The sequence below is a fragment of the Nothoprocta perdicaria genome, unplaced genomic scaffold (assembly GCF_003342845.1).
Source record: "Nothoprocta perdicaria isolate Ctin4 unplaced genomic scaffold, notPer1 scaffold_262, whole genome shotgun sequence".
Taxonomy (NCBI): Eukaryota; Metazoa; Chordata; class Aves; order Tinamiformes; family Tinamidae; genus Nothoprocta; species Nothoprocta perdicaria.
Window position 1 is genome coordinate 70,834 of NW_020455491.1, and position 14,711 is coordinate 85,544.

Sequence of the window (14,711 nt, forward strand, 5' to 3'; positions counted from 1 at the left end):
CACTCAGTTCCTTCCATCTCTAGCTCAGATTTTCATTGTTCTCTTGCATCAGCAGAATTTCCATGTCTTTCCCTTCCCTTCCCTTCCCTTCCCTTCCCTTCCCTTCCCTTCCCTTCCCTTTATTTTGTCAGCAAAGAGAATGTCCTCATAATTGTGAACCAGCTTCTTCAAAGCACCCACAAGTACCCCAACAGTTTTTAGGCAGAGTCCATGTTTCCCTCTCTGCTTCTTGGTCCTCAAATACAGAGAACAAGTCAGAAGATCAGTGCCTTCATGAAACATGACATCAGCCTGGAAAAGCATTGATTCACTCTATTCATTGCTTCTTCTTTTTTGCTTCTTCTTTTTTTTAAGGATATTGAAAGCCCATTAATTCTGCTCAGGTCAATTGAGAAGAATGGAGGAAATGCTCAGAAAAAAAAAAAAAAAAAAAAAAAAAAAAAAAAAAAAAAAAAAAAAAAAAAAAGAAGAAGAAAAAATCAGGGAACTCTCTTTCTTTCCCAGTCCCTAATGCCTAAGCAGGCAATGAGTTGTCTCTCAGGTCCCGGTCACCAGAGGATGAGGTCACAGCTATTTTACATTGCAGGGAGACAGGACGAGGACTGTCCATCCCATATCAGCAGTGATGTTCTGCCACCACTAGCTGCAACCTCTGATTCATGAAACCATTTCAAAACCCTTAACAAGAGTAAATTTGTTTCAAATCCTGCTCTTCTCCAGTGGCAGAGTTTGTGAGTGTGCATAAGTGCTCCCATGGGAAAAAGAACTGGGAAGATAAAAATCAGATGAATGAGATGACTGGATAAACCCATGGTCTCTCCCCAGCAGAGGAGTCTGCTGTTCGAGGCTGGTTGACTCTGCTGACTTGGGAGTTTAGCAGGAAAGAATTTGCTCCCTTAATTTGATCTCTCTTGAAGCAAATCCTGACCATTTAGCATTTCCCTTGGGCTCTGGTTCCTGTGCACTGGAAGAGAGGATGTTTGGTATCAAATTCGGCAGGAAGTGCTCCTTGTGATTTAGCCCAGGGCTTTGGGATTTATGGAGTTGCATGAATGAGGCTTTACGGAATAAAGTGAGAATGTTGGAGGGGAGGAGTGGAAATCAGGGACTAATAGGGCTATGGTGTCCACYGGCTTACTTGTGTAGGTCTCAGACATTGAGAAATCCTTGCCCAGGAGATTCCTGACGGGAATGAGGAAAGGGCATAGTAGTGTCCAGAGCTGAAAAGTCCAGAGGTAGGCATCAAAGCTTGCCCTTCCAGGCTTCAAGAAATCTGAGGAAACTTATTTCTGCTGCAAACCCCTTGAAACAAAGCAGGACATAGTGTGTCCATGTCTGAATTTAGGATTTCCATTGTGTTCTGGCTTTTCCTGTTACCAAGACCCTGCTTAATCTCCACTTTAGACATGTGAACCCTCAGACAGAGAAAGGTCAAGAATCAAAGTCTCAGAGCCAGAAATAAAGCTCATTAATGCTTCATCCATAGGGAGTTTTACATAACTGCCATATGGCAATTGCTACCAAAGACAGCTCAAAAGAGGAGACAATTTTTATAGTAACTTCACTTTGTGAAAGCACAAACATGCTCTCATTAGGAACTAGAACCTACCTGGCGGAGACCACGGACTGTAGGTTTACGTTGCATGGGGCCAGAGGGCTCAGCTCAGATATATACAGCACACACATAACAGAGCTCTGCAAACCTGAAAATATAGAGTATCAACAAATGCTCTGGTTTTCCAGAATGATTTGGGAGGTAGGTAGACTTAGCTGAAGGTTGTGGTTTCTAAATTGAACATAGTTACCTAAAACTATTGGAAACTTGAATTGCATGTCAGATGTCTGGAATAAATGGACTCGAGAGACATAAGAAAAAACACGTGGCCTATATTTTCTCTTTTTTAATGTCTTTGGAAACAGTTTAAGTCTCATCTGGGGCTTGTATAGTTCCTTTGTTTGGTAATTTTGAATTGAAATTCTTTATAAAGCTTTGTTAATTAAAAGGTAAAACCTCTATTGTTGGACATGGAGCTTTTAATTCGGAAAGATGCCCATATGCTTTCCAAAAACATACTATACTTGGGGGGAAGAAAAAGCCAATTGTACTTGAATACTACACATCACACATTCTTTTCTTTTACCTCGTATCAATCAGATTTAGATTCCAAAATGGACCATTATGGTCTGACCTTGCTTCTAACACTGTCAGTAACTATTGTATTTGAACACACCGTCTGATCCCCTGCACAACAAGCTGCAAACTCCCTCTGAATCCCTGTTTCTAGCCTGACTTGTGGCTGCATGTCTTTAAGTAAGACCATCCAACATAATTATGAAGATTACAAGCAGTACATTTCCCCCGAATTGCATCCATCTCTGGGGTGAAATATAGCACTGGCTCCATAGCACACGGTGCTATCGTTTGACCAGGCAATAATACAGAAAGCCACTGCTGCTCAGTGGAAACCTGAAGGAGACCTTTCTGCAGGCAACATGTTAACATAGTCCAACCTGAACTGAGGTAGGAACTGGGTTTAAATGTTTCCTACCAAGAAACATCCATGGCTCTAAAACAGTTTTTTTCCAGATTTGCCACATTTGGAAGACAGGTCTTGAGTCTCCAGCACAACCTCCTATTGTTGACTCTTGGTTTCCGCAGCCCGGGAAAAATGCCTTAACCATTCTACTACCATTCAACTATCCTACTTTCCCTAGGTAAAGCCAAGCAAACCAACCTACCACTCTCTGGCCCTCAGTGGCATCTCAACATTTTCCTGCATGCAGAGTGCTACTATCACCAATTGTGGATGCTCTGCATCCAGGAGCACGCTCTGAGCAGCCCAGAAGGTAAGAAGACGTCCAGAAGAAGTCCAGGAGAAGGCGATGACCTCTTGGAGAAGATCTGAAAGTGCTGCTTTTAAAGTGYAGCCACACACTTTCCAATGGATCTTCCCATTTTTGAATTTTTTCTTCCTGACATTTTTTCCTCACACTTCCAGGGTGCTTTCAATCAATGCCTGCTAAGTTGCAGCCTCTTAATTTTAGGGAGTACAGCACATGGTAGGTCACTAACACAGATGAAAAATGAGAAGAAAAAAATACAAACAAACAAAACCCTCCAATTTGGACATATTTCTGTTCTCCGGTAGTTCCAGTCCCAAAGATTCAATTAACAGCCCTGATCTCTTGCTCTTCACCTGGCAAACATGTCCACTCAAGACTAGATTGTTGGAAAGGTCATAAAGGGAACACAGACAGTGACTTTTTGCTCTAAGAGACCTCTTTGCTCAAGATTTAGAATACTATGGAAAAGGCAGGTAATCTACATGATATGTCTAGGCAAACCAGGTAGCTTCTATCAGCAAAAACATATGGTAGTTGGAGGCTGAGGTTTTCTGAATGCACTGAACTGTAGCAGCTAAAGGTAACATAAATATCATTGGGGAAAAAAAAGCACTATTTTCTTTCATGAGTATTAAGGAATTCCCATCCAGTCCTGGTGTTTAGATATATACATGGCTGCAGATCTAGCTGGATTAAACTGACGGGGGTAAGAAAGGACAAACTTTTGGAAGGATTCTGACACCCTCCTCTTTCCACCCAAGCCTGCCAGAAAGTCACAGTTTCTTTTAGATTTGTATAATTGAATGAGTGATGAGGAATTTCTCACCAGTATAAAACTGAATTATTTGTTTCTTAAAATGGAGTTCTACACTGTTTTTGGAGACAGGGTGTCCAGGCTGTCAGCTGGGGTCAATCAGCACATCCCGGGACACCAACGTGAGGACGTGGTTCAGAGAGCTTGGACAGCCCCACACCACCTCAACACGTCTGAATTTGGGAAGGGGCCAGGAGGGTCACCATGTGGTTACTTTGTAGAGACCACAAAATAACCAGTGTTTATAATTTTTTTTTGAGGTGTGTGCAATGTTTCAGGCAGCCTGGGAGCCAGTGGAGGGTGTCCACTTGTCCTCCCTTGACAGGGCTCAGAGATGCCAAGAGCCACAGGGACAGGGAGGGCGCGACCTGGGCTGCATCTCTGTGCTGGGGCATCACCAAGGTCCAGAGGTCCAGCCTTGTCTCCTAGTTGTGCAGCTCTGGGTGCAAACCAAGGGAGAAAACATGCTTTTTGGTGCATTTTGTTGGTTCTTTTGGGGGCTGTCCTCTCTCTCATGGTGCCCATGAAGAGATGTTTGGAGGGGCAAAGGGCTAGCAGTAACAAACCCTGGGCAATCTGGATGCTTAAAGATGTTGGTACAAGCAACACCTTGGTTGGAGTGGGAGGATAAAGCCAAAGGAAAAAAAAAAATAAAAAAAAAAGTAGAGAGGTTGAGAGAGATAGCCTGGAAAGGATTTTTTTAAAAAAGAGGAACTTGTCCACAGGGTGTCACTCTTGACCCACGTTTGGGCCAGCGCACAGCCTTGTCTGTAGCAGCAGGAAATTGGGAATCTCGGGTCTCCGGAGCCTCCCCAGGAGCCCATGGTGGCCACGGTCCCTCCTGCTGAGACATCCCGATGCTGCAGCACAGCAGCTGCAGCCCTTCGCCTGCCTGGCTGCTCCAGCTCCTCCAGGAGCTCTTTTGGGATTATTTAAGTTTAATATGAAATTATTGCAACATCTTATACTCCTAGCCTGGCTTGACAGCATTGCCACTGCCACTGCTGTGGCCTTCCCTTTGAGATGGCTGCTGTTCCTGGGCGCTGCCTTGTGGAAGGTGCTACAATAGCTTGGATGGTATCCAGAGTGTTGCCGTGGCCAAAGTACAGGCTTATAGTCCTGAGCTTTCCATAGCCCGTGCTCATCAGATGGGTGCTCCACCTGGGCTCCTGAGGACGGGGCTCCCAAGTTGGGTGCTGAGCTGCCAGGCAGCGTATACATTGACCTCCCCCTATAGCCGCTGGGAGACGCCTGGTCCCTGTGGATGCCGGACGGCCAGTGGGATGGGTGGCTGCTGGGGTCAGCAGTGCAGCAGCCAAGGTATGGGCAGCAACTTTCACAAAGCATCAGCAAAGCGTGAATTATTGTGTGTCCTCCTGGCAAGCTTCCTGGAGCAGAGGACACACCGGCAAGAATGCTATCTCCTTTTCCAGGGCTGCTTGGGACAGGATTTGCGTGTAGTCCGTACAGCATATAATTCATCACACTATCATTTACATAGCATGAGCTCAGCACTGCAGCACTCACTGACACTTTGAAATATTCTGCTGGGTGCTCAGCAGCGCGCTGGGAGGACGACATGACAAACATCCCCAAAGGCATCCTGTCCCCTCGCAGGACACGACCCTTGCTTGGAGGAGGTGCTCCCCAAAGCTTTGCATCCATCAATCTTACCTGGCTGCAAATCCCTGATTTTGAAGGGAACTTTTGCCCCAGGACAGCATAGCTGTGCTCTGTATAATGTGAAACACTTCATGATTTTCTTCCAGGCCATCCTCCTTAACGTGGATATCCCGAGCTTTATGGAAACACCTGCAATATGTAAACGCGAACATATAAATCTCAGTAATGTGGAAAACCAGCTTCATGAGGTCGTACAAAAAACGCAGCCATGTGACTGCAAAGCTTCATTTACAAGTATCTAAATATAGATCATAGTAAGCAGCAGACCCAGACTTTAATTTTAAAAGCGAGGACATAGGGGAGAGTGCAGAGTCAGCACTTCTTAAATAAGTTCTTCTCGTACTAATTCACTTACAGCGGCCTCTTCCTTTGACACAGCGAATTTGCATCGCAGCATCCCCATCACAGAGGCATAAAGGTTTTTATGAGGGCCGGGAATCGCCTCCCTGCAGCCATGGCTGCAAAGTGCCGCACCACGGCTGACCTCCGCGCGGACAAGGACGAGCCACCGCCTGCACGCTGGTAGCAGAGCAGCCTTTACTCCCCTGCCGACCTTTATTTTCCTCTGGGGAGGATTTAAGCGGTGCAAAATACCATGTATGCTCTTACAGACCCACCGTAGGAAACCCTGCGGGAGGGGCGGGCTGGTTTTTGTCCTGTGTTTCACCTATATCCAACTGCATCTCCACTGCTTTGGGTGCTTACAGTCCTTAACAGCATATATATCAATCATCTGCTGTTGCCTTGATTGCAGCTAGGTATCGTATCAATTTTTTTTCCAATCATTCTTCTACCCTCGCCGTTTCCATAGAAATACAGTGAAAGGGGACATTTTAAATTTAGGAGAAGTCAACCACCCCTAGGAAATCACTGCAAACACAGCATAAGATAGCAGGCAAGAGCCCTACCCCAGGAAAACAACGGAGTGGTTCTACACGGATCAGAAAGTCCATGTAGAAATGTTGGCTTTGCACAGGGAATGAGCTCCCACCAGGCAGCCAGGAACCTGCATCATCCAGCTGAGGCAAATACTAGACAGCAGGAACCCTGGCCTTGACAGCCAATGCTCTAGATACCCCAAATTCACCTTGCTTTAGGGTTGTTGGAACTTCCTGGTAAGCTGGAAGCGCTGTGTCCGACTYGCAGTTAACACTTGGATGCAGTTGCGAAGAGAAGGAGACGCCTGAGCTGAGGCTTGTTGGACTTGAGCAGCATCTGTCCACTGGAGTTCAGCAAGTCAGTGTATTCCAGTGCAGCCCATACCCACCAGAGCAGACTTCTCCATTTTGATTGCCCTAATCAGATTTTTCCAGCAGCCAGCCTGTAATTCTCATGTGGAAAATTGCAGCTTGTGCAGAAACTTCATTTTCCTTTGATATAAAGCCACTGATTGACTCTAGTCATAGCATGCACAATTTAGAAGAGTCAGCATGCAATTGAAAAGAACAGGCATCCTGCATTTAGAGTCTCTAAAAAGTACTACTGTATTTACAGTGGTTTCCTGTGCTCATCAGTACTTCCCCACTGTGCATTTAGAGCACTTCTGGCAGTGCTTGTCCTTACAGGACAACCAGAAATGCTCCAGCCATGCAGACACAAGGCAGGCAAGGGATGAAGAGCACCTCAGTAGAGAAGAAATGAGAGAAGCGAGCCAAGAAAGGACGGAGTGACCACAGACAAAAGGTAGGCAGGGTCAAAGCAAAGCTCCTTCCAACCAAGCAAGASCACTCAATGCTTTCCCACCTCCTACAACACCAGCAAGAGAGGAAACAGCAACCACTTGATGCTCTGAAGGAGGACTTCTTCCAGCCACCCAGCACACAGCGGTGACAAGTTAATTATATACAGAGCCAACAATAACTTGGTAACTGTAACAAAAGTAACTACGTAATTACACTTTACTACTGCTTTCCCTCTACTCACTCTGTAATTACAAAGGAGTTGCTAGGGAAAAACAACCCATTGGTTTTGCCATGAGCAATTAATTCAGGTTACCAACATGATGGTTACACAGGGCCAACAATAACATTGGCACCCAACTGTGTTATTCATCTATCGATTGTGGCTCCCCAATAATGAACACTCTGCCTTACATTACACGTCCACAAGCACGAGAAACAAATTGCATCAAAAACCCAACTGTGCTACTGAAAAGAAAATCCAAGGAGCAGATTCCCATTGCGTATTATAACTCTCTTCCCTTGAATTTTGCTTTCTTGGCAAGAGTGTAGAGCTGACTTCTCTGGCCCTGCAGGATAGGTGTGCAAATTGGTACCTCTGCCACCCACTGACCTCACAGACAGACCCATTTCCCCAGCTCTTACATCTCGTTTTGTTATTCCTGCCTCTCTCCAGCCACCAACTGGATTCTGACCTGAAATGATTCAGGAAATCAAGTGAGCTGGGGAGGAATGTGAGAAGTYCGTAGACCAAACGTCTGCCTGGAGTCTCTCAACTGGCCTTTGGATGAAATCAAGATCCTCCTTAAGGTAATATGAAATTTGCTAATGTCTTTTAAGTAGCAGAATTTCATCCCTGACACATTCACCCTACAGAATAGACACCAACCTCTCAGTGYCATATTTTCATCACACTGTATCAAGCCACCATCCCAGCTAGTTATTGACAGGTTTGGTGCCCCATCTRAATCCCTATGATGTTTATTGCAATTAAACCCAAGGAACTGTCTTCTTGGCAGCCTTCTTGCTTTCTTTTTTATAAGACTAGTTTCCTGTCCTGGTGATCGCTTCCATCAAAATAGCATTTTTGACCCACTCATCTCTGCTCTACATGAAAAACAAATGGTGAAATTGGGGTAGCTTTTGGGTCACTTACCCCCTTGTCTGGGGGATCAAAAAGACAGGCAAAAGCTCCTTYGCATTGGTTCCTCTATTGCATATTAAAATTGCTGTCAGAAAAGCATGTTTAACTTTGTGTTATTTTCTCAAGCTAGGGGAAAAATAGTTACAATAGAAATCAAACACAAATCTGAAACACATTTAAAAGAGTGCTAGGAACTACAGCGGCAGGATCAGCCCTTCYCATTATTTCCCGTGCTGTCGGTGTGGGAATTCACACCTCCTCTCACCTAGACAATCACCAAAGCAAGAAGAGCAGCAGAGAGGCCAGAGCAAAGTGGCAGGTGAATATAGGAGCCCCCGCGCCAGCAGCAGTCCCCAACAACCTCTCTTGGCARGGTCCAAGGAACACAAATGAATCCGCAGGCCCCGACAGCAGAGGAAACTCTTATTTCTGCGGGAAGTTTCCTTTCTGCCATGCACGAGGCCCTGGAAATCAGAAAAATGGTTTGCATTGTGTCTTCTGCCTGCATCTGAGCCCAAAACTACAAGGCTGCTTCCCTAGCATCTTCCCTAGACGCTGCTAAAGGTTTTTGGTGCAGGAAGGTGACCAAGAGCAAGTGGTGCAGCTGAGAGAGCCCACACGGAGCCCAAGCTTGTGTGTTTGCATCCCCAGCTGCCCCACGAGCCACACGGTGACACCTCTGCACTGCAGCAAACCTTGCAAGTCTGCTGGTGGTCATTACTGCTTCTCATTTATGGGAACCATCTGATGAGAGAGAGTCTGGGACTATTTTATGTGACTGAAGAAGAAAGACTGCAGAAAAGAAAGAATTGATATTTTTCCTGCAGTGTGAAGGAGAAATCAATTTTTTTTTTTTTCTCAATTTCAGCATGTGGACAGTGAATAAATAAGAGGGGTGCTTAGCCTATGCAGTCTATTAAAGAACAGCTAAAAGAGCCATGACAAAACCAAATTAGAAAATTGCTGCACCGGCATCAACCTACACTACACTACAGTACAGCAGTGCAAGTGAAGCCTAAGTCAACTCTAGAAAAAACTTCTTGGCCCTTATAAACAAAACAAGAGTCATTAGTTGAAATTAGATACATCAGACATTTAGGTTTCCTACCATTAGAGATGCTAATAGCAGCCTGCAGGGATTCCTCCACCTCAACCTGCTTCATGTCCCACTTTGATGCCAGTGTAGGATGGCTCCACGCTCTGGCTTCTCTGTGCTACCTCAACAGCAGCTTATGGTTTCAAGAGCACAATAGTTTTGTGCAATTCAATTCTTGACCATTTCAAGTCTGAAAAAGAACGAAAGGGATCTTCAAACAGCAAAYAACTCTTCCTGCTACAGCCTCAGCAGCTTCCAGACGTGGTGGCTCCATGATCTGGGCCATGCTGCACAGGTGCCCCAAGCAGAGCTCGTCCACCCTAAAAATGCCCCACAACCAAAGCCATGCTGCTCTATTTCCAGCTAGTCAGAGTTATGGATTTAATGACATCACATAGCTTACCATATTTGATCCTTCAACATCCAATCTTTTCTGCAATTTCAGCATGCCCATGTATTTCATTTTCTTTCCCCATCACACATTCATCACACGCTCTACACAAGAGGAGATTTAAAGTATCCCTGCAACATTTAACTTATTCTGTGACTTAATAATAAAAAGAGCACTGAATAGAAAGGCTAGAGTTCAATTTCTGGGCTCTACTGCCATTTGCAAACTGCACTTTCCCCTAGCTCTTTGCTTAGAAATATAGCCACCCGTTCAGCTTTATGCGAGCTCTGGAGCAATAAAAGTGCACTTTGCCAGYGGAATTTTAAATCTTTGTGCACCAATACAGAGGTCTTTTAAAAATGTTTTAAAACATAAGAAGGGAGGGTCGAAGTGAAACTTTGGGGTTTTACAAACTGGGTTTTGCAAGCTCTCCATCTTGATTGCTTTCACAAGTGAAGATGATTTTCACTTAATTTCACCAAATATAAAACTTGGTGAACGAGAATTAAAGTAAGGGTCGTTATTTGAAAAGATGCCCTGGTGTAACACGGAGGGGGCAGAGCAGGTGTCCCTAGAGCTCTCCCATGTCCTGTTGCATGGGGTTTGTCACTTCTCTGCTAAGTGCCAATTTTTCTCCTGGCTTTCTTTGTGTGCCGTAGCGCTTTGGATGGAGGCACCCTGGAGAAGAGCCCATTTCTCTGCAGTGCAAAGCACCTCTGAGGCCTGGCTGCACCTGGATTTCTAGGAGCTAAATTAAGCAATTACAAATTGTTACTCTTGTTTTTGGCAATTTCATGCAGAAGTTCTGCTTTTCTTCAAAGCTAAAGGTCACTGATTAATTCAAAATTTGTATCTGCTTAGAATTAGGGGCCGGGGAAATAACAGAGGCAGGGAGCCCAGTTCTGCTCTCAATTGCACCTTGTCAAACTGATACAACTCCATGMCCACAAAGCCCTGTACTTTTTGTCCAGTATTTTTTCAGGGCTGTCACAGGGGCTGCTGCTCCAAGAATAGCTTTCTATAGACCTTACTGGTRGTACAGTTTAGAACAGCCCATGAGCTGCAGTCTGCAGTATATGGGGCTGACACAGCTCTGCTAGTGCTGAGATCAAAAAATAGAAAGATAGCTTGTATGGAGCTACTATCAATTGCTGCAGAATTAGTCCTGATTAGAACTTGAGCAGCAGAACTTACCAAAGTGCTTTATAGGAAGAAACAGCACTGGATAATATTTCACTTCATCTGCAAGTGGACAGTGAACTTCTCAACCACCACCTAAAAAMCCCCAAAAATACAACAAAACAAAAGCATAAAAAGTTAAAAAAAAAATGCCCGAAATTTAAAATAAGAACATGCTATGTAGAAGAAATGTACTTTCCAAACATTATAGCTCAGGCAGGTTTATAATATGCTGGAGAGGGACATACTTGGCCCCAATGAACTGGCCACTAACATTTCCAGCTCTGGAAACACTTTATTTCCTGCCACATCTGACACTTGAAAGGACTTCAGATAGCTCTGAATTCCAAAAGAGGGATTTATGATGTAACAGATGATGTGCTGATTTAATCACTTGGGATAGAAGTGTTGCATACATAGCTACCTGCAAGAGACAGTGTATTCTAGCAGAGCACAGATTTTACAATTCATTACGGTCATTGCTGTGTTTTTATTATTAATATGTCTTGAAAAATAAGATGTTTAGCTAAGCTTACTAATTCCTTGAAACTCAAATCATTTAAGCTGTCTAACCTTGTTCAGGATAATTATTTCTATCTATTATCCATCATGCTAAAAAATGACAGCTCTGGGACAAGGAGGCTTTTCAAGCAAATGTTTTAAGACAGTGTTTTAGGTTGCAGGCACTGGCAAATGTTAATTAAATTAGATAAACAATGACTCAGAGTAGCTGTGCTATATTGGAAAGAAAGATGGGAGGTAATGGGGGAAGGAATTTAGTAGCAGGAATTTAGCAGGAATTTAGAATCTCAAAGGTCCAAGTAGTTTTCTGGGGATAAAGAATCTGTCTCTTGAGCAACTATCTTGCCTAAACTGACAGGATCAAGAGAACTGGTGCCTTTCAGCTTTTACACCATTAACACCTAAAAACAAAACAAAACAAAACAATCAGAAAACCAACTTATTTGTGCATCAATTGGAGTCTGATAGTGCCCTGGTGTAGGGGTTTCTGGAGGTGTATTCAGTCTGATGCTCTTCTGCAGGTGACCAGGAGGAGGAGATGCAGGGTGTTCACCGCTGAGGAGCATCCACAGSAGGCTGCGGTGAGAAGGAAAGGGAATGGGCTGAAGTCGGTGCTGAAGGGTGGGAAAGCACAGCAAGGCATGGCAACTTCCCCAGGAAAGCAAAATTTCTTTATTTAGTCTTTAATTAAGACTAAGAGCAAACCGTTAGACTAGTCGTAAGACATAAAACAACAATTCAAAACTTGAAACGAGCAATGTGACTTTAAAGGATTCTGGTTTCAGAACAAATAAACAACCCTGAAGTCTAAGGCTGACCTTGTTAGTTGAGAATGGTTTGCTGGAAATTCTCTGGAAATAAGAGTTCCAAGATTCCCAGATCTTCCTGCTTCTGACCTAACTGGAACTACAGAAAAACAAACAAGTTCAAATGTGAAACTACATTTCAGCCTGATTTAGTTTATAGAGAAGCTGAAGATTATTCTTTCTCTTTTCTACTGTAGATCTGTCCTTCTACAACAATGRGAGTTATTTATCTCCACAGTAAGGCCATTAATATATTAGCATTTGAAAAACTAGAACCCAATGGTGACCATGTTGTTCAAATTCGTCTGCTTCCCCTCTCTGATAATGCTGAACCCTGATGACAGCTGAAGCTCTTCATCACTGTTTTGAAATTCTACCAAAATTCTGGCTGACTCCACATTCGTGACATTTGCTTCCCTTGGTGTCCATCTTCAGCTTTTCACTTCCTCTATACATAGCAGTTCTAGGAACTTCAGCAAATTATCAGGTTTATTCTTGTCTCAATCCATGCAATTTGAACAGTATTTAAATCATCTGTCCTAAACAAATGTTACAGAGTGAAAATATTGCAGAGGCAAATGCTTAACAGTGACAAAGCTCCCGGGTGCTCACAGCATCAATACCTGCACAGTCCTCAGGGGCTCCTGCATTTAGTAGCTCTGATAGGCATCATAGCTCTTCATAAAGTCCTAAGGGCCTGAGTAGCCCAGAAGAAGTGACATCAACTAATAGYTTTTTTGTCCTTCAGGATAACTCACTCCTATATAGCTTCACACACACAAATCATGAGAYAAGCAGGCACTCAAAAACAAAATAATACCTCCACAACTTCAATATGGCCTTTCCTCCATGTCCACGTGTTACATATCTTCAAATGACAATCACACACTTCCTTTCCACAGTGCATGCAATGGATGCCATCCTTTTTTGAACAGATATTCAGTGTTTCATTGTTTTGTTGCTGTTTCGGATGTAACCTTGGGCTCTATTTGCAGAGCTCTGTTCAGAGCTTAATGTTGAGGCAGTATCAAATACTGCATCACAGGTTATTCCAGACCCAACTGTTAAAGTTGCACAAAATCATAAGCTACTAGGAACATAATCTTAAAGTGAGATATATTGAGTAATCTCATACTTGCTACTAGCCCTAAGAGGAGAGATAGTGTTTGGAGAACCGCAACCACAGGGAGAAACAAATAATCATTTCAGCAGCATTCACCTTGCCTGTGTAAGACAGGATTTACTTGAGTTTTGCTTAATCCACTTTTGCCATTTTTACTAAAATGTTCTGTGAAAACTTCCATGGGCCTTCGACACATAATGTCACTGTCACGAGGAGGGATATTTACCTCCAAGGGCACCCACCCTCTATCTCAAATAACACCAATCCTGCAATTGCTAATACTGCAATTTCCTGCAGGCCCAGGACAGAGTTGTCCCATGTTGCTTTAGAGAGGCTGCTCACCACAAACTGAAGCAGTTCTAAGACCAAAACCTTCAAATGTGGGTGGCCAGGTCTGGAACAGATCTCCTAATAACCCCTTTGACATATCAGGATTTCATCAGGAATACAGTAAAACTATTCCTATCATTTTGTGCAACTGCTCTTACATTGTGCAATAACACTTCGAAAAAATCAAAACACTGAAAAGGAGATTTCCACTGAGGAAAGAATCCCAGTACCAAGAATCCCAAGACAAATACCTGGTTTTGAGTTTTCCATATGCCCAAAATGAGAAGGCTGCAGAATTTTGAAGATGAATTCTCATCTCTGCTGTGAAAATCTATCACCAGCAGAAGACAAGCAGTTACTGGCATGGCAGGCCATCCATCTCTCAGGTACCGCACAGTGATTGGGCTTTTCTTCAGGAGTTTTAGAGATGATTTGTCTTGTTCCTCCACCTACGCTTTAGATGGGGAGAAAGAGGGGGTAGTATGAAAGGAAAAAAGGAGAAAATCATGTAGTATTTCTGAAACACAATTCAAAATGTTTTACTGAAAATGCTTAAAAAATACGGCTATATGCATTTATAATTTATCTGTTCATATCAGCTGGAACTCTGATGCCTTTTGCCTCTTGATTTTCCTCCTCTTGYCATGCTACTGAAGCACAGACTACTATTAATATAGTCCACATGTGGTGGACTTGCTGGTATCTGCAAGCTGCTGTCTTCTTCCAGAGAAAGAGAAATGTCCCACCAAGACAGATTTTCCCACAGCCAGACCAAAGAATTACTTGGAMAGCAGCTCAGCAGAATGTTTTCTAGTAGTGCAAACCCAAATACCTGCTTGCCCAGGCACGTCTGCCCTGTGCTGGGCAGACCACAGCCATGGGACCTGCTCTGGACTCACTCAGGTCCRCCACGTACCTGCAGCGGGCAGGAGCCTCCAGGTGCTAATGAAAAGCAGCTCTTGCAAGAGCCAGGGAGAAAAGAGTTCAGGGATGAGTAATAAGCTATTGGCAAAAAGGAAGGCAGCCAGCTAGACTCTTCAGAATTAAACCCAGCAACTGTTCAACTATTCTAATCCCTGCACATCTCAGGTCATGTTCCT

General features: G+C 43.8%; 3 long non-coding RNA genes across 3 annotated transcripts; all 3 read right to left on the reverse strand.

Moving 5' to 3' along the window:
• Positions 1 to 209: 209 nt before the first annotated feature.
• On the reverse strand, positions 210 to 5,463 carry LOC112948481. The gene is made up of 3 exons (XR_003249631.1): positions 5,333 to 5,463; positions 1,610 to 1,703; positions 210 to 375 (listed from the first exon to the last, which is right to left on the reverse strand). It is a non-coding gene; the product is annotated as an uncharacterized LOC112948481 (long non-coding RNA).
• Positions 5,464 to 9,408: 3,945 nt separating this feature from the next.
• Positions 9,409 to 11,860, reverse strand: LOC112948482. Its single transcript, XR_003249632.1, has 3 exons — positions 11,792 to 11,860; positions 10,846 to 10,926; positions 9,409 to 9,450 (listed from the first exon to the last, which is right to left on the reverse strand). It is a non-coding gene; the product is annotated as an uncharacterized LOC112948482 (long non-coding RNA).
• A 48-nt stretch (positions 11,861 to 11,908) lies between these two features.
• LOC112948483 lies at positions 11,909 to 14,711 on the reverse strand. Its single transcript, XR_003249633.1, has 4 exons — positions 14,528 to 14,711; positions 13,863 to 14,060; positions 12,171 to 12,258; positions 11,909 to 11,928 (listed from the first exon to the last, which is right to left on the reverse strand). It is a non-coding gene; the product is annotated as an uncharacterized LOC112948483 (long non-coding RNA).